We start from the raw sequence: 19,390 nt of genomic DNA, 5'->3' as shown, positions 1-19,390 counted from the left end.
ACCTATTCCCATGTTAAATTATTGCGTCTGATGTATATGGCGAAAAGAATTGGGCTAAATGATATATTATTTATTATAATAATATACTCATCCGTCGAGAAGTTGCTCATTTTCCTAGGTAGTGTGACGTGCCTTAGTTGCAGACAGAACACCACACGTTGTTTGATTTATTTACTTTCTATGTTGTTAGCGGCTAATCGCGAGTTTTCACATTTCCTTTAGAGGAGGAGGAGATTAGTGTTTAACGTCCCGTCGACAACGAGGTCATTGGAGACGGAGCACAAGCTCGGATTAGGGAAGGATGGGGAAGGAAATCGGCCATGCCCTTTCGAAGGAACCATCCCGGCATTTGCCTGAAGTGATCTAGGGACATCACGGTACACCTAAATCAGGACAGCCTTACGCGGGATTGAACCGTCGCCCTCCCGAATGCGAGTCCAGTGTGCTAACCACTGCGCCACCTCCCTCGGTTTTCCTTTAGAAATTACATATAGTTACAATAGAAAGTGACAGTGAAAAAGACTTCACACTCTGCCCCCAAAGAATATAAAAAAAATCACACCACGATACGCTGGAAATGAAGCGCGACCGCTACTACAAAGAAAATCTATCCCCGATTATTTTCAGGGAATAAAAGAACCAAAAACTGCTTGCAGAGAAATGTAAACTATTTGTTTCTGTGGAATGCAAATTACGAACTAACTCTTCACGCGTTTTTTACTATTATTTATAAGGTATGTATGAGCGCTAGAATATTCTGGAAACCTCCATCGCCATATTAATTACTGAATTAACATCTACGATAATGATTGAAGCAGAATTAACGTCTGTTTCTCTTAACACCAAAAATTTGGTAAAATTGTGTGTTTTAATGAATGAAAAAAGTCTAAGAGCCAAAGTAGTTATAAAAGATATGTTAAATAACCCTGAATCAAAATTCGAAGTTTTCAGAATATAGCACTTGTAAAAGTTTGCTTACGTTTTTAATACTGTCATTTTATGTCAAATGAAGTTGTTCGTGAAGTTAATTTCATCGCGTAGTAGTAAGATGCCTAGTTACCTAATGAACAATAAATTTAAATCTGGCACAAATTAAAAACCCTTTGAAGATTTTATAAATGTACGTGGTATTTGTTATTACTTGAGTAACTTAACTGGAAGCAAATTATATTATTTACAGATGCTTGGTTTTAAGGGAAATTGTTAGGGTGACTACCTCATTGAGATTTCACGTTTGCAATTTCTAGTATGCATATATGTTGTTCTCATTCTTAAAAAAATAACGCAAGTATAAGAACTGAAAATACTCCCCGGTACCGCGAACTACCATAAAAATCATGTATCGTGTATTTTAAGACTAAGGTGATATCCAGCGCTTCAGAAATGAAAGTGGTACGGAACGATTCATTTTGTCTAATTAGCCTAAATCTTGATTTGTTGCAATTCGCACTCGGGAGTATGGCGTTTCAAATCCCACTCGGTCAATTTATATCTAATTTTTCCTCGGTTCCCTAAATCGTTTAAGGCAGACCCTGGAACGGCATCCGTGACTAGGACACTTTCGATTTTCTTCTTCAGTCCATCTCTGACGGTCTCACCGCCGACGCGTTGTTAAATAGAATCTTTGCTGTTCGTGATGCTTTAACTGAAATACGAATGTTGAGGGTAGTAAATAAAGTTACGAAATGTAAAACCTAACCTCGCGCTATGCTGGATGTTACCCTTTTAGAAGTGACAGTTTTCGCCAGCAGTGACAGACAAGGACCGCCAAAAATCGCAACACTGAGTTGTGCAGCGCAGACGAAAGTTGGTAAACGTGTTTCTACACATGAAAGATGATGTCTATTCAGATATCGCGCCAATCGCATTAGAGTGGCGCCAGTACCGCCACTTTGAGGATACAAATCAGGTTTGCTTTACTCACTTTAACGGTCGTGAGCGTTAGCTACCTTTGAGAGTGGACGTGGTGAACTGATGTTAGTCAACAGTACCTTTAAGGCGACTTAGAAGCGTGTATCAGCGCATCACTGAGTGTAATAGAAATTTCAGCTGCAGTTGGCACCCCAGTGACACATCGGACGGTTGCAAATCTGTTACTTCCAAACGAGCTCTGAGCCAGACGCCCTGTAGCGTGCATTCCACTGACCCCAAACCATCGCCATCTGCGACATCAGAGATGTCAAGCGAAAGCCCACTGGAGGGCAGCGTGGAGGTCTGTTGTGTTTTCTGATGAAGGTGGTTGTGCATTTGGACATACACTGGAATTATGGTCTGGGGGGGGGGGGACTATTTATTACGACAGTAGGAGTACTCTTGTGTCTGTCCCACGACCCTGACTGCCAATTTTGTGTCAGTCTGGTGATTCGACCTGTTGTGCTGCCTTTCATGAACAGTATTCTAGAAGGTGTTTTCCAACAGGATAACGCTCGACCATGCACCCCTGTTATAACCCAAAGAGCTCTGCTGAGTGACGACATGTTGCATTGGCCTCGAACACATATGGGACATCATCCGACGACAACTTGCGTCATCCGCAAACAGCATTAGCCGTCCTTGTACTGACCGACGAAGGGCAATGAGCATGGAACGTCATCCCACAAACTGACATCTGGCACCTCTCCAACGTAATGCATGCACGTTTTGTTGGATGGTTGATCTGGGGGGGGGGGGGGGGCGGGACAAACAGCGAGCTTATCGGCCCCATCGGATTAGGGAAGGATGGGGAAGGAAATCGGCCGTGCCATTTCCGGTATTTGCCGTGTGCGGTTTAGGGGAATCACGGAAAACCTATATCACGATGGCCGGCCGCGGGTTTGAGTCGCCCTCGTCCCGAAAGCGAAACCAGTGTGCTAACGACAGCGCCACCTCGCGCCGTATGCACATTTTCATGTTTGCATTCAACCTTTTTGGCAGTTACACCGGTTAGTAATGTATCAACATACTTATGGTGTTGCAATATTAATCACTTACCTATACAAATGTATTCCCGAAATTTCATTGCTCTACTTTAATTATTTTTTGGTGTTGCGAATTTTTCTGTTGGTGTGTACCATCTTCCCATTCTAATTACCAGTGAACGCAAAGTTTAAGGCTGTATCCAAAAAAAATGTGTGACTCGCTGGTTCTTCGCTATGCCTTCCATGACCTAAACATCGAATTTAATTTCGGAAAAGAATCGTAAGATGGTATAGAGTCTGACTTCGGACCCTTTGGGTCTCTGTTGTCAGACCATTCGGCACAACAGTACGACGTAAAAGAGGAATCAAAAGGCGCCGAATAGCAAAGCAAATATGTTGATCAAATCAAAATGGTTCAAATGGCTCTGAGCACTATGGGACTCAACTGCTGTGGTCATTAGTCCCCTAGAACTTAGAACTACTTAAACCTAACTAACCTAAGGACATCACACACGTCCATGCCCGAGGCAGGATTCGAACCTGCTACCGTAGCGGTCGCGCGATTCCAGACTGACGCGCCTAGAACCGCTCGGCCACACCGGCCGGCTATGTTGATCATTCAGCGATTGACGTATGTAGTGCATTCTGTTCCATGTCTCAGTTGCCCTTCACATCTTCTGTAAATATCAGAAAAAATACTGAAACACTAGTGTAGAAACTGTGCCCATGTGGGTGTTTTCAAGATGGAAAACTCTCACGCTCACGCCCATCCTGCTGCGATTTCTCGCTTAAAAGATGAAAATTCTGCTACAGCCCACCTCCCTAAATAGTAAGGAATGAAAACGTAGCATCTGTATCCAGAGCTATTTGTCGTGAAATTTTGGCATTCATCGCGAAGCTGACATGAGTTGTCTCTCTGCCACACTCCGCAGCTCGGATTCTGGGTACGCTATTGAAAGTTGTTTGAGATGACGTTTGACACTTTAAAAAAGTTTCCTCATAGACAAATATAAGACGCAGTCCGCAAAAGCTCGCGTATAGAGTGCACGATAGAAACGGGAGCCTGACGTAAGACTCTGAGGGACTGCGGTTCGCTAAAAGCCGGAGATGGATCAGTGCCATAAAAAGCGGCGATACTGATTCGTGGAATCTCTGTACTAGCAGACAAGGATGGACTCTGAGAAGGGAGAAACGCCGTCGCCGTGTGCCGGCAGACTCTAAAACGTCACCCACGCACATCGGGCCACCGACGTCACGCGTTATACGACCCGCCATGACGGATGTGTCTCGCACGTGTTGCCACTGGCCAGCGCCCACGCGGCACATATACGTTCCGGAAGAGCGGATTTAGACGCGCCGTACCTTGACACCAATTCTAGGAAAATTCCTGTGCTCGTTAGCAGACATGGCAGCGCGCGTTGATCTATGCGGGATTGTCTAAAAGTTGTTCGTCAGCTGCTACGGAAATATCTTGATGCCACCGGTGTGCAGCATTCACATAATTGATTCGCCTCGATGGGCAGTGAACCCAGCACATTCAGTGCGGATGCTCATTTTCGTCTGACCTCCTGTGGCATCTCAAAGTAGTGAGCTTGGAGGACATGGGCGCTGTGTTGGGAGTGTCAGTCGGCCGATAAACACTGTGTCCGGGTGGCGCAGTGGTTAACACAGCTGCCAGGGGGTACCGGGTTCGAATCCCAGCCCGGCACACATTTTCCTCGTCGCTGCTGATGCCACACAAAGTTCTGGAACAACTATCATTATCAATCCCTTTCCTTTATTTCTCTCCCCTCCTTCGTCAACTGACAGAATATGCTCCAGTACAACTATCGTGACCTTGCGAGAAATTGAAACACCAATTCTCCCTTACTCCTCCGATCGAAATAGCTACAGCGTCATACAGCTGCGTCAGAAATAAAACTGTCTTGTACCATACATTTTGCATTAAATTAGGTGAGGCTACCTGGAGGATGATTTCAACACCGCAGTACTTTACTTGGGATCGTCCTATCGGAGATGGTACTTGCAAGCCTTTCAACGATTTTGAAGCTGAGTTACCCACCAGTTATAAGTGAGCCCCGAAGCAAGGTGCAACTTGACAGAGGAAAATTGTAGGATCGAAAGAGAAACGAAATCTTTACTTTTGAATTTGTAGTCTGACTGTCTTAGCCAGCAAAGTGAGGAACTTCATTGTAAATAAGAAAATTAAAAAAAAATTATTTCAGATATTGAAGGAATCTCAGACTCAGATCTTTTAAAAATAAACAAATTCTGCCGAAATCATTCAACTCTGTGCTCACATTCTTATGAAGAGGTAGAATACAATTTGAAAGTATAGGCAAATTTTTTTTTAACCTCGTCCAGATGTCAGCAGAACGTGGTGACACAGGAGGGAGTGGCCGCTACACACCTTCGCAGCCGTTGTCCACCCCTGTGATCTATGGCCCATGGTGCACCACAGGCCGGTTTTGGATAGCACCATTTTGCAAGCACGCGAACACTTTACAAACCTAGCCGTTTCGGAAATGTTTCCAACCTTGGCCCGAAAGCCATTAATACCTTTACCTTTCGGAAGTCAGCCAGTTCGCTCCGTTTCCACTTTAAAACGACGACTGCGCCGTGTTCCGCGGCCCCCCGACTTGCTTTATATGCCTTCCAGTGATTCCACCTGCCGTCGGTGAGTGGTTACTGCACGTTGACGTCGAAAATCGCTTCCCGCGCCCGGGTTCCCGGTTTCGATTCCCGGCGGGGTCAGGGATTTTCTCTGCCTCGTGATGACTCGGTGTTGTGTGGTGTCCTTAGGTTACTTAGGTTTAAGTAGTTCTAAGTTCTAGGAGACTGATGACCGTAGATGTTAAGTCCCATAGTGCTCAGAGCCATTTGACGTCGAAAATAGGCGGTGGTCACATAAAGTGACTGGACCGTGCATTGTTTTAAAATCAAGTACTGCAGAAGTGTTGCCTTCGCTTAAGATTCTAACAGTACATTTGCTGATTATTATAATCTGTATGCAGCCCTCATTTACTTGAAACATGTTTCGAGCGGACATTTCCTGCTATGTATGTGAAGAATAGTTGTATTACTGCCGCAGGCAATTAAAGTCACTGTTATTGCAGTATGGTATCAGATAGCGCTAAATGCTCGATGATGAGTATATTGTGTTCGAAACTTATTACAAAAGCATGAAATACATAATTAGTGCTGTTGACCGTAATGTGTACGAGGGAAAACCATAACAGACGCAGCACACTTTTATAAACGGCAACACTCGGTAGAGCCGTATGCCTAATAGTTTTTTGTCTCGCCAAACCCTTTGACGTATTACCATGGAATGAAGTCACACTCTCACAGAACTCTTTGTTCTGTATTTTAAAATGTGATAAGTAGATTATGTTCCTAGCGTTACTTTTACCATTCTGTCTAATGCAGCTGATGATCCATCTGACATCATTGGTCTCAAGTATCTGTGCCTCCAGTATGTGATAGTGGCCCAGCAGTTCTAGGCACTTCAGTCTGGAACCGCCCGACCGCTACGGTCGCAGGTTCGAATCCTGCCTCGGGCATGGATTTGTTTAATAGTCCTTAGGTTAGTTAGGTTTCAGTAGTTCTAAGTTCTAGGGGACTGATGACCATAGACGTTAAGTCGCATAGTGCTCAGAGCCATTTGAGCCAGTATGTGATAACGGTGCACATCGCCAATGAATTTACTAATTTAAAATCAGTGACGTTTCAAAGAACATTTCATAATATCCTGTATTATGATAATGGTAAATGAGGAGTATAAACTCAGCTTTGTATCTAGAAAAAATTGTTCGTTTTAGTGTAACTGGGTAATAAATCTAAACGACTGATCTCCGTTTTAGGTGTGTGATGAACGACTTTATCTCCTTGCTCATTTTTAAATGTTTCGTGCTAGTGATACGTAGATAAGCTAGTTAATTAAAGGCATATTGTAAAAGTCACGATGTCTTTGAAAGTAATATGTGGACGATTTGCCAACCAATCAAATAAATACTGTATAAATATGTCTTTGGACAAATGGTGTTTTCAGGTCGTTGTTCTTGTTGTTGCAGGTAAGAGGATTTTTCGTTGGGCTTCTCATCACCGATCGCGGGTGTGGTAAGTTATGGTGAATTATTATGTAGATCTCGTTAGCGTTAGATTGTATGGCTTTCGTAGCCTTTGATCGGAATTCTTAGAGTGTCGACGAGCTAATTCTTTGTCCACTTTGTATCGCCTGGCATCGTGAGTCTCCGGAATAGACGACGTTGGTTGGTCGTTCTTTACCGAAGCTTCCTCCTTTGTTCTTGTGTCTAGTGGCTGTCTTGATTTTCTCGTTCTTCAGCACAAAAGAAATTCTAGACATCGTAAATATTACTTGACCGAGAGAACTTTCTAAGCAAAACAATACCATTCAAGATCTATTTTACTGCAGCGCACAGAAGAATATTTATTCTGTGGAGAGGAGTTATTTCAGTGGCCGCTGTAGGGCGTTGACTCTTACACAGATTTCCTGCAAATATATTTTTACAAGACCTCAGTTTATCTCTGCTGCAGTTTCCGCCGCCTCCTATACCTGCATGCCTTGACCACTGCTGACTGTGCTGACCTCAGAGGCTGTCGCGCTCCACGGAGGGTAAGGTGATATCCTAAACCTGTACCTGTCACTCCACCTGTCTTCTTCGGAAGGCCATTAGAAAACTGGTCGGTGTAGGAGAGCCGTGTTCTTTTTGTCCCACACGTCCTTCGACCGTCATGTCCATCCAGCACTGTCACTGGGCCATGGAAAAATCACGAACTGCGAAACATTAAAAAAAAAAAAAAAAAAGGTAGAGGCTTTGTGAGACGAAACACCAACCCATGCAACATTATCGCATGGCCCGCGCGACATTATCTTATGGCCCATGCAACTTTATCGCTTGTCTGTAGGAGAACCACAAACAATAAAAAAATTTAAAAATGTTTTTTGTTGTTGTTATGATCCATCAGGGCGTTGTTTTTGTTCTCAGTTCTTCCACGGTCATGCCAGTGATTTTTTTTGATGTCCCTTATCAGTCCTCTCCCTGGTTTTCCTATACTATTTTGACCTTCCATTCTTCCGAGAATTACAGTTTGTTCTAGTGAGTCATCTCATGTACAAGTAAGCTCACCCAAAGTTGTTGTAAGGGGATGCATATAGACGGAGTCTTTCACAACATCCTCCTCTCCCACAAAAGAAATAGATACTGTGAGAGAATGCGATCTCGAAGTTTGATAAAGAGAAACAGTATCTCACAGTTATCAAATATTTACGCTTGTAAATCGATGTAGTAGTATGTTCCTTTTTATCCGACGCGTTGATTTGAACGGTACATCGGGCGCAATGTTTTTAGGTCAGCGAAGGCCGTGAAATCGCACGTTACGTTTGGAGGAGCCGTGTTTTGCGGGGCCACTGTACCATTAAGGAAATTGTTTGGCGCCGGTTTTAATGTTCATGACGCTTGCAAGGGGAGCTACGAGGGGTAGCAGTCTGCTATTTAAAAAAAAACCACCTCACACCGTCGTGACCACTTTCAAAACACTGAATGTTTGTCGGCTAGACTATATGCCTATCCAGATAACGAGCACATTCGGGACTCGCTGCTCGTCACGAAGACGGCTTGATTAGTCGTAGTAGTATTGTGAAAGAAGACTAGAATCGTGAAAAGCTTATGGGGAAAAAAGCTCTAGTTAGTATACATCAACGTTACAGTTTGCATTAGACTTTGTGAGACAAGTGAAAAATTTAAGAGTCAAGCAAAGGGATTTGATGTCAGCGAAACTAAGCTCAACAACCTTAGAGGACAAGCTGAAGGCAGGGATGAAAATCGGTCATAATAAGACTAAAATAGTGTAAAAATGAACTACATCCACTTGACTGCTTCGTAATTCACATTTCAAGTATTTGGCAGAAGGTTTGTAGAACCAGTTTCAGACTATTTCTCGTCTATTCCGCCCTCGAATATCACTTGGAAGAAATGAACACCTAACACAGAACATAAGACGTGGAGGAGACATTATCCAGCAGTCTGTCAGATTGAAGAGAATGATAATATACCGGGCGGTTATAATTAAAGTGCAGTTACTCACGGACGTCCAATTTGTGCCGCAATTATCGTTTGGCAGCGAAACTTGGTAGATATGCTATTGCGTTACTGTGGAACCGCTTTACGCTGAAAGAAAAAACATTAGTTCCAGTTGTGACCACCAACTGTTTGTATGACGGTATGACATCCGCGATGTCATTTGACAGTCTATAACGTGAGAGAACAGTATGGAAATCGAGAAGAGAGATCGTGCCCTGTTAGTGAAACTGTATTACATGAATAGCACCGCTTACAGTGCTGTGTGGGGACAGTCTCGCCATATGAAAGTTCTGAGGAGAGGCCCAAGTTATTACATGGTTTAAAGAAGAAGATGATGATGATAATGAAATTCGAAAACAGGGGCGAGCGTGGTGTGTCACCTGGAAGAGGAAGGCGTCCTATCCCGGTGGAAGGTGTTGACGAGGTTGCTGTCGCTGTAAATGACTATGCAGCACGTGACCCGGGTAGTCCTATTGTTCGTGCAGTGTCACGAGAAGTGTCCATCCCATGGTCAACAGTATGGGAAGTTTTGCGGTCTATTTTTACACTGGTACGCGTACAAGATATAGTCGGTGTAGCAACAGAAGCCTCATGATCCACAGCAACGTTCTGAATTAGCCTTTCGGTTTCTGGCCCGGATCAAAGTTGATGACATGTGTCCGGGCCATAGTCAATGGAGTGACGAGACACATTCTGCACCACAGGGTTTGCTTAATGCAGCCGTCCACAAACGTGCTGTCTCCAGAGGTCTTCCAGAAGCAAGACCTGCAAGATCACCTGATCTGAGTGTGTGTGACTTTTGGCTCGGGGTTTATCTAAAAGAAAACGTTTACTGGCGGCACGTTCGGTCTCTACGTGATCTGAACGCCAGTATACGGGAACACGTTGCACAGATTCCACTTGAATTCTTGCGAGCAACTGTTGATCAGGCCTTTTTACGGGTGCAGCATCTGGCCGACACGTCTCCGTTGCTAATATTGAACAAATTGTGTAAGCGGCGGTTAATAATAAAATCAACATTATGCCGTTGTTACGTCTTTAATCTTTTCTGCCCATGTGCCTTTCCTAATCTGTTACATATGGAAACATTTCAATACGCGTTTCTTGCATTCAGAGCGCCTGATTTGCACCTGGTAGTCAAAATTTGAACAAATTTTCCTGCAGTATAAATCGGTTCCACATTGACGCATAGGTATATCTGCCAAGTTTCACTACCATACGGTAATTAGAGCCCACACTGGAATTCTGTGAATAGCTGCACTTTAATTAGTGAGTGGTATGTTGAGGAAAAAATTATAATAAGCAGGAAAATCATAAAAAATGGCGTGCTTGGAGGGAATCACATGATACATCAAACTGCGAGTCTTTTCCTTCACTTTTCTATTTTCACCAATTTCTGGCTAAAGGCAAGCTGTAATACCATTGTCTCTTTTACAAGATATTTTAATTTTCAATGAAAAGGCTGTCTTTTTAACTGATCAGCAGCTAGATATGTCACTACACAATCACCCTTATCCATGGTATAGTTCCGACGTATAATGAACCAAAGAAAATCATTCTGTCATTGAGATGAAGAGAGATCGCGATTTGCTAGCAGTGAGGCAGGTGTTTACATGGGGAAACAATATGTTTCAAGATGTGCACTGCACAATGTCTTTTGAACTGTATTTGCACTGACTCCATAGGGCCACGGATTCTATTGTTTGATCGTTAACAGAGGTTCCAATATCCAGATCACCGTAAAAATAATAACACAATACCGCTTTTGATTGTTCATATAACCACTCCAATATAGATTCAGATAATGTGAATTTGGTTCCCGTTTGTCTGCTATCGCAATCAGCAATCCCTCTAGATAAACGTTCTACTGCATTTGAACCGGTATGGGACGTACTAGGTTGTTATTCGTTTCCGTTATTCAACTGAAGGAATTGCATTATACGCTGAAGAGCCAAAGAAACTGGTACACCCGGCTGATAACGTGTAGGGCCCCCACGAGCACACAGAACTGTCGGAACACTATGCGACATGGACTTTGACTAATGTCTGAAGTAGGGCTGGAGGGAACTGACACCATGAATCCTGCAGGGCTGTCCATAAATCCGTAAGAGTACGAGGGTCTGGGGATCTCTTCTAAACAGAACGTTGCAAGCCATCCCGGATGTGCGCAATAATGTTTGGTGGGCAGCGGAAGTGCTTAAACTCAGGAGAGCGTTCCTGGAGCCACTGTGTAGCAATTCTGGACGTGTGGGGTGTCACGTTGTCCTGCTGGAATTGTTCAAGTCCGTAAGAATGCATAATGAACATGAATGGATGCAGGTGAGCAAACAGTGTACTTACGTTCGTGGCAACTGTCAGTGTCGTATCAGGGCTCCCATATTACTCCAACTACACATGCCCCACACCATTACAGAGCCTCCACCAGCTTGAACAGTGCCCTGCTGACATGCAAGGTCCATGGATTCATGACGTTGTCTCCATACCTGTACACGTCCAACCGCTAGATACAATTTGAAACGAGACTCGTCCGAAAAAAATGGTTCAAATGGCTTTAAGCACTATGGACTTATCATCTGAAGTCATCAGTCACTTGGACTTAGAACTGCTTAAACCTAACGACATCACACACATCCATGCCCAAGGCAGGATTCGAACCAGCGACCGTAGCAGCAACGCGGCTCCGGACTGAAGCGCCTAGAACCGCTCGGCCACAGCAGCCTGCTACACTCGTCCGACCAAGCAATATGTTTCCAGTCATTAACAGTCCAACGTCGGTGTTGACGGACCCAGGCGAGGCGTAAAGCTTTGTGTCGTGCAGACATCAAGGGTACGCGAGTGGGCCTTCGGCTCCGAAAGTCCATTTCGATTATGTTTCGTTGAATGGTTCGGACGCTGACATTTGTTGATGGCCCAACATTGAAATCTGCAGCAATTTGCGAAAGGGATGTACTTCTATTACGTTGAACGATTCTCTTGAGTTGTCGTTGGTCCCGTTCTTGCAGGGCCTTTTTCCGGCCGTAGCGATGTAGGAGATTTGATGTTTTACCGTATCCCTGATATTCACGATACACTCTTGAAATGGTAATAGAGGAAAATCCCCAGTTCATCGCTACCTCGAAGATGCTGTGTCCCATCGCTTGTGCGCCGACTATAACACCAAGTTCAAACTCACTTAAATTTTTATAATCTGCCATTGTAGCAGCAGTAACAGATCTAACAGCTGCGCCAGACACTTGTTGTCCTACATATTGGCGTTGCCGACCGCACCGCCATATTCTGCCTATTTACATATTTCTGTACATGAATACACATGCGTATACCAGTTTCTTTGTCGCTTCAGTGCATCTGTATTAGATGTAAAGAGACACATAAATGCAAGAGCATTTGCAAAATTATCAAAATTTGATTGTTATCAATAGTGCATTATTCAGGACTGGCTAATTTGGTAAGCTGATTCGTATGTTTTAGATGCGAAATCTCTTTTACACAGTCAGTATCTTGCGTTAAGACGTTCACTAGTTCTGCGCGTAGCAGTAGGAATGAGTCTTTCACTGATATGGAAGTTTCTTAACCATTTCGAGTCTCAAAAACGTTGGAATGCAGTTTAAAGTTCCTGATCACATGGCGCTTCGTGGTTGGCATAGATGTCATTTTGTGTGAAGTACATCGTTGCATTTGAGCGCGGAATATGTTCTGGGATTTTACTACCAGGGGCGCTCAGTAAGTAATGCAACACATTTTTTTTTATAGTATTGCAACACATTTTTTCCCTGAAAGCTAGTTCGTTGTATTCAGGATTCCAGTACAACATATTATTCCAGACTCTTTTGGCTGAACAATCCTGTTTTTTAACATAATCTCCGTACAGTGCGACGGCCTTTTGGTACCTTACTGGGAGCGCCCGTACGCTCGCCTGCTAACGCTCTAGTGGTCGAAGCGAATGTCGTGCTGCATCAGAACCTCCCCATCATTCAGTGCTTCTGGTGTAGTGCGTATTTCTTTGAGCCATAGTTGCAGATGGAAGTAAGAGAGTGCGAGGGTCCTTGCTGTAGGGTGGATGAGGAAGAACAGTCCAATGAAGTTTTGTGAGCTCCTCTCGGGTGCACAGACTTGTGTAAGGCCATGCGTTGTCGTGGACAAGGAGAAATTAGTTTGCATCTTTGTGGCGACGAATACGCTGAACACGTTTCTACAATTTCATGAGGGTAGCCAATACACTTCAGAGTTGATCTTTGCACCAAGAGGGCATCAAACAGCATACCCCCTTCAGAGTCGTAGAAGACTCTACCGGCTAAAGGTGCGATTTTGAACTTTCTTACTTCGGAGGAAAGGTGGTGTGGTGCCAGTGCATGGATTACCTTTCTGTTTCCCGTTCGAAGTGATGAACCCGTGTCTCCGTGTCTCATCGTCTTTGACGATGTTCGGTAAAAATTGTCGCGATTAGCCTCGTAAGACGCAAGCAACGCTGCATAGGTAGCTCTTCTGTTAGACGGTGAAGAATCCAGCGGGCATGCATCTTTGAGCACCCCAACTGGTGGAAGAATGTGTCAGCATTACCAGCAGAGACATCAAGTTGTGCAGCGACGTGTTTGATTGTGATCTGTCGATCACCTCGAATGAGAGTGTCTGCACGCTCCATCACGAATGAGAGTGTCCGCACGTTCCATCACTGCAGGAATCACAGCAGCGTTCGGCCGGCCGGCACTCAGGATATTGGATAGGTTTGCATGACCTGATTACGATGATGACAGACGCCACGCACAACGACTCGCCGTACCTTTGTGCCCTGCCAGGTCTACGTAGGCATTCTGCAAGCGCCTATGAGTATCTGCGCCGAAAGAAACTGTATGACAGCTCTCTACTTGGAACGCACTTCCGATACAGATGCCATTTTGAAGGCTATGTGTAGGGACACCACCTATCGAATTTCATGAAACCATAGGGCTGAAGTGGGAATCTTCCAGAATGCATTTTCTCAATCGAAATTGGCCGAGTAAGAAAAGAGAGCTGCATTACTTATTGAACGGCCCCCGTACAATCCCGCCAACGCCCCCCTGGTGAGTACTACCTCTGCGTCGGAACGGTGGCCGTGCGGTGTTTGGAGGCGGGGCTGGGGCTAGAGATCGCAGGATGCGCGATATTTGGCGTACACAGAGCGGCGTGACCGATATAGCCGCGGCTGGCCGGCCCGGACGCTGGCCAGAGGCGTGACTCACCAGCGGCCAGCCTGCGTGTGGACTGGGCAGACGCCGGCACTCGCCGCTGCCGCCCTCCCGCCGGCCACTCTCACAACCCAGTTCCTCGTCGTTTCGGCTACCCGGCATCCGCAGCAGGCTGCGTGTTCGCAGTTGTTTTGGTCTCTGTATGACGTATGGCCGCCCGTCACGGCTTCGCTCCCTTACGGGAGCTTTTCTTTGGTTACACGTGATATCCTCTACTCATTGTACGAGAGTAGTAATGAAGATTAGATTAGTACTTGTTCCATAGATCATGAATACGACACTTCGTAATGATGTGGAACGTGTCAGGTTAATAAAAGGTGTCTATACAAGATATTACATTACACAAAATATTACATGACACTTAATGTTTTTAATTTTTTTGTGGGGGTTGGGAAATTACCCACTTACTACATCCAAAAATTCATCTAATGAGTAGAAGGAGTTGTCATCTAGAAATTCTTTCAATTTCCTTTTAAACGCCATATGGCTATCTGTCAGACTTTTGATGCTATTAGGTAAGTGACCAAAGACTTTTGTGGCAGCATAATTTACCCCCTTCTGAGCCAAAGTTAGATTTAACTTTGAGTAGTGAAGATCACCCTTTCTCCTCGTGTTGTAGCCATGTACACTGCTATTACTTTTGAATTCGTTCGGATTGTTAATAACAAATTCCGTAAGTGAATAAAAAAGTGGTTCAAATGGCTCTGAGCACTATGGCACTTAACATTTGTGGTCATCAGTCCCCTAGAACTTAGAACTACTTAAACCTAACTAACCTAAGGACATCACAAACATCCATGCCCGAGGCAGGATTCGAACCTGCGACCGTAGCAGTCGCGCGGTTCTGGACTGAGCGCCTAGAACCGCTAGACCACCGCGGCCGGCGTAAGTAAATATTTGCATCAAACGAAAATATTTCAATCTAAATCAATTACTATAATTATTACATTAACAATATGAGTATTTATTATATCAACATTAATTATTCTAGATATAACAATATTTATAGACTTTTTCAAAAATGCTGAAACTATAAATATTGAATATTCAATTAATTATCAAGAAATAACAATATCTTTAGAAAAATTATATAATAGACCAACATTCATTATCACAATAATGATAATGATAATTTATTTAGTTTTAGCACTACTAGCAGTTGTTAAAATCACTAATATTAATCAGGGACCTGAGACTACAGTGAAGATTTCTAGCTCTTGTGTGCAGGATCATCTTGGATGAGCTCCACCAATTATTCTGATTACACGCTTTTGTGCAATGAACACTCTTTTACTCAATGGTGAGTTACCCCAGAATATGATGCCCATACGAAAGCAGAGAATGAAAATAGGCGTGGTACGCTAATTTACTCAGATGCATATCGCTAAAATTTGCAATGACCCTAATAGCATAAGTAGCTGAACTCAAACGTTTCAGCAGATACTCAGTGTGTTTTTTCCAGTTCAACCCTTCATCAATGCATACACCTAGAAATTTTGAATATTCTACCTTAGCTAACGATTTCTGATTGAAGTTTATATTTATTAATGGGGTCATTCCATTTACTGTGTGGAGCTGTATATACTGTGTTTTGTCAAAGTTTAATGAGAGCCCATTTGCAGAGAAGTACTTAATGATTTTCTGAAAAACATCGTTTACAATTTCACCAGTTAATTCTTGTCTGCCGGGTGTGAGAGCTATACGTGTATCATCGGCAAAAATTACCAGCTTTGCATCTTCGTGAATATAGAATGGCGAGTCATTAATATATGTTAAGAACAGCAGAGGACTCAAGACCGAACCTAGCTGCACCCCATTCTTGATTGTTCCCCAGTTTGAGAAATCACCAGTTTTTTGTTAATCATCACATTAAAAATGATTTCGCACTGCACGAGGGTGGTTCGATAAGTCTGGTAAATTTCCATGAAAGAATGGAACATTTTTTGTTGTACCTTCATGGTTGTTCAACTTGGCTCGTGTAAAGAAGTTCAACAACGTACAGCGTCAGTTCATTGTTGACAGCCGCCTATATTGGTCATTTTATCGACTGCGATTGAAAATAGAGAAAGCCGAGTATCGTGCTCTTATTAAACATTTTCATTTGAAGAGTTGAACTGCCGCACAAATCAAAAGAGAATTGGATGAAGTTCACACGAACTCTGCACCATCATTGAAGACCATTTACTTCTGAATTAATGAGCATAAACGTGGTCGGACAAGCACCGAAGAAGGAGGCCGCGCCGACCGTCCTATTGAAGTCACCACTAAGGAAACCATTCACAAAATCCATGATATGGAGAGACTGCTGAGACTGTAAGCATCTCAACTGTGCGTGTGCGTAATTTCCAGGACAGACGATTCGTTACGAAGAAGCTGTGTGCGAGGTGGGTGCTGCGATTGCTCACAGACGACCAGAAGCGCATCCAGCACAACATTTCAACAGAATGTATGCCGATGTTTGATCGCAATACGCGAAACTTTTTGCGCCGGTATGCGACTGTTGATGAAACCTGGATCCATCATACACACCAGAGTCAAAACGGCAGTCAAAGCAATGGACAAAAGCTGGTGACATCGAAGAAGACAAAGACAGCTGGTTAGGTGTCGGTCACTTTTATTTGGGATTTGCAAGCAATAATCCTCATGCATTACTTGGAAAAAAAGAGAACCATAACTAGACCTTATTATGCCTCATTGTTAAATCGTTTGAAACTCGCCTTACCTGAAAAAAAGACAAAGGCCCTCTCACCAGGATAACGTGCCATCCCACACATCTGGGACAACAATGGCGAAAGTGCACGAATTGGACTTTGAATTGCTTTCTCATCCACTCCATTCACCAGAGTTAGTCCCAAGTAAGGATGGCGGTTATCCATGAAACAACCGGTTTTCGGTTATGTCAATGTTTTTCAACGCCAGTTTAAACTGAGTGTTAAAGCCGGTTTCTGAAATAACCGAAGGGGATGGGAACTGGGAAGTAGTGTTTGACAAGTTGGGAATTTGGGTTGGAGGGAAAGCATGCTCGTATAGCCAAAACCATTAAGGAGACCGGTTGCGTAAAGTGGAATGTCCGGGTTCGAGTTCCGTTCTGGCACAAATTTTCTCTTATCGCCATTAAATTATTTAAGTGTCCTCATCCCGCTGAAGTCGGTATTTCTCCTTCATCGACTATTTATTAGAAGCAAAAACTACTCGCGGATTACCCCTTAGGCTGTTCCAAGTGGCCGACTCCTGCCTACGAGGCAGCACGGGGAGCGATCTATGGTCGTGGGACATATAATTAACAAGTCGCCAATCCCTCCAGCCGTTATTACCAGTAGACGAGTCCTTGTGACGCTGCTGTTTCCTTACGAGTCTGAGGAGATCCCTTTCCTGACCTCCGTAGTGCAGAAAAAAAATGAAGAGGTAGTGCTAATCGAAACGGGTCCTTCAGCACCGAAGGCAGCGTCGCAGACCATTCGGCTACGGAGGCGGTCTACTGCATTTACTCAATGTGATAATGAAAACCGTATGACTAACGCACAACGGTGATTGACCGAGGGTAGGCCTTACTGTGTGTTACTAGCAGGAGCTCTGTCCTATTCCATTCATGTATGTAGGCTGTCTGTATGCGTCATTACATGCACTTTTTTCAGTTTTAAATCCTCTATCTTTCGACTGGTTTGGCGCTCTCATCCATCTCTGTCTTGTGCTAAGTTTTTATCCCTACATAACCCCTGCATCCGGTATTCTCTGTGATCTGTGTTGCGTCTTATTAATCTTGTCCACCCCTACCATTTTCCGTCTCTGTTGCTCCTTCCAGCGCTGTGTTAACTATACATAGAGAAAATTCGAGAAATTATATCTAACACAGAGGCTTTGTGACTATCATTCTTCCGACGCGTCGTTCGCGAGTGGAACAGGGGAGGGGAGAATCAGCTAGTGGTACCAGAAGTACCCTCCGTCACACCGCTACGCTGCTTGCGGAGTGTGATTTAGATGTAGGTCACAAAGTTATTCCGGCTTTCGCGGCTACTTGGTGACATACTGCCTGTTGTCTACTGTCTTGGGTTCTTCGGCTGACGTTCGTCTGACGATGTTTCTGGCGCTTCGCCAGCACGCGTGGCTGGCATGTCAAAGCTTCACCATCTTTTGCTGTTGGCGGACAGATTATCTGTACATGTCTCGGCAACTTTTTTTTCCCGTTACGGCTGAGAATTTCTTCTTGGTCCCTTCATCCGTTGTTCTCAGCAACAATCGAACCGCGGCTCAATCAACCTTGAAGCTTCCCTTCTCCTTGTCTTGTTTGTGGGTATCCATGGCTTCCCTGAACAAGCGGGCGTGGTAGTCCTTCTCCGCAGCGAGAACATCCCCGTCGGGGAATATTACTGTATGATCGGTCTCACACATCACGTGCTCCGCCGCGCCTGATTTCTCCACGCGTCCCCGTTTATGTTTGGTGATCCTTGTGTTGATTGATCGTCCAGTCATCCCCACACAGACTTTTCCACATATACAATATGTGCGGTATATTCCTAGCATTGCGAGTGGGGTCCCTTTTGTCCTATACTGATAAATAAACAGGCTTTACGCGACGTTTGCACATTATACGACCGTTTCTGTCCGTTATCCCGGGGATTTATGGCAGAAATTCTGTAATGAAACGATAATTAAATGGACAACCCTAGCTGCAAACAGGCGTTGATGTACTTCATTAGGGACATGTTGAAAATGTGTGCCCCGACCGGGACTCGAACCCGGGATCTCCTGCTTACATGGCAGACGCTCTATCCATCTGAGCCACCGAGGGCAGAGAGGATAGCGCGACTGCAGGGACTTATCCCTTGCACGCTCCCCGTGAGACCCACATTCCCAACATGTCCACACCACTACATTCGTAGTGCGCCTAAGAGATGTTTGCCCATCATACTCATACTAATGAAGTACATCAACGCCTGTTTGCAGGTAGTGTGTCCATTTAATTATCGTCTCATTTCTAGCAAAGCTGCATGGTCATCTACGGTAACTGTTCTTTCGGGAACAGATACTATCGTCATGTATAGAAATTTCGTACGCGACTGACATTTCTTTTTCCGACGTGTCACTTCGGCGAGCGTTAGATTTCGTGACACCTCTTATGCTACTGCTGGAGTAACCATTACCCTTACTAGCGCTTTCCAGGTTTTAC

The 19,390-nt window shown here is 44.3% G+C and overlaps 1 protein-coding gene and 1 non-coding gene across 2 annotated transcripts in view; one reads left to right on the top strand and one right to left on the bottom strand.

The window, feature by feature from the left end:
- LOC126284937 (HIV Tat-specific factor 1 homolog) overlaps positions 1 to 19,390 on the top strand; it is a 521,685-nt gene that overhangs the window by 279,157 nt on the left and 223,138 nt on the right. The gene's annotated exons all lie outside the window — the stretch shown is intronic.
- Positions 18,939 to 19,013, bottom strand: Trnat-ugu (transfer RNA threonine (anticodon UGU)). The gene has a single exon. It is a non-coding gene; the product is annotated as a tRNA-Thr (tRNA).

Source organism: Schistocerca gregaria, chromosome 8 (genome assembly GCF_023897955.1).
Source record: "Schistocerca gregaria isolate iqSchGreg1 chromosome 8, iqSchGreg1.2, whole genome shotgun sequence".
Classification (NCBI taxonomy): domain Eukaryota; kingdom Metazoa; phylum Arthropoda; class Insecta; order Orthoptera; family Acrididae; genus Schistocerca; species Schistocerca gregaria.
This window is presented reverse-complemented; position numbering and strand designations above follow the sequence as displayed.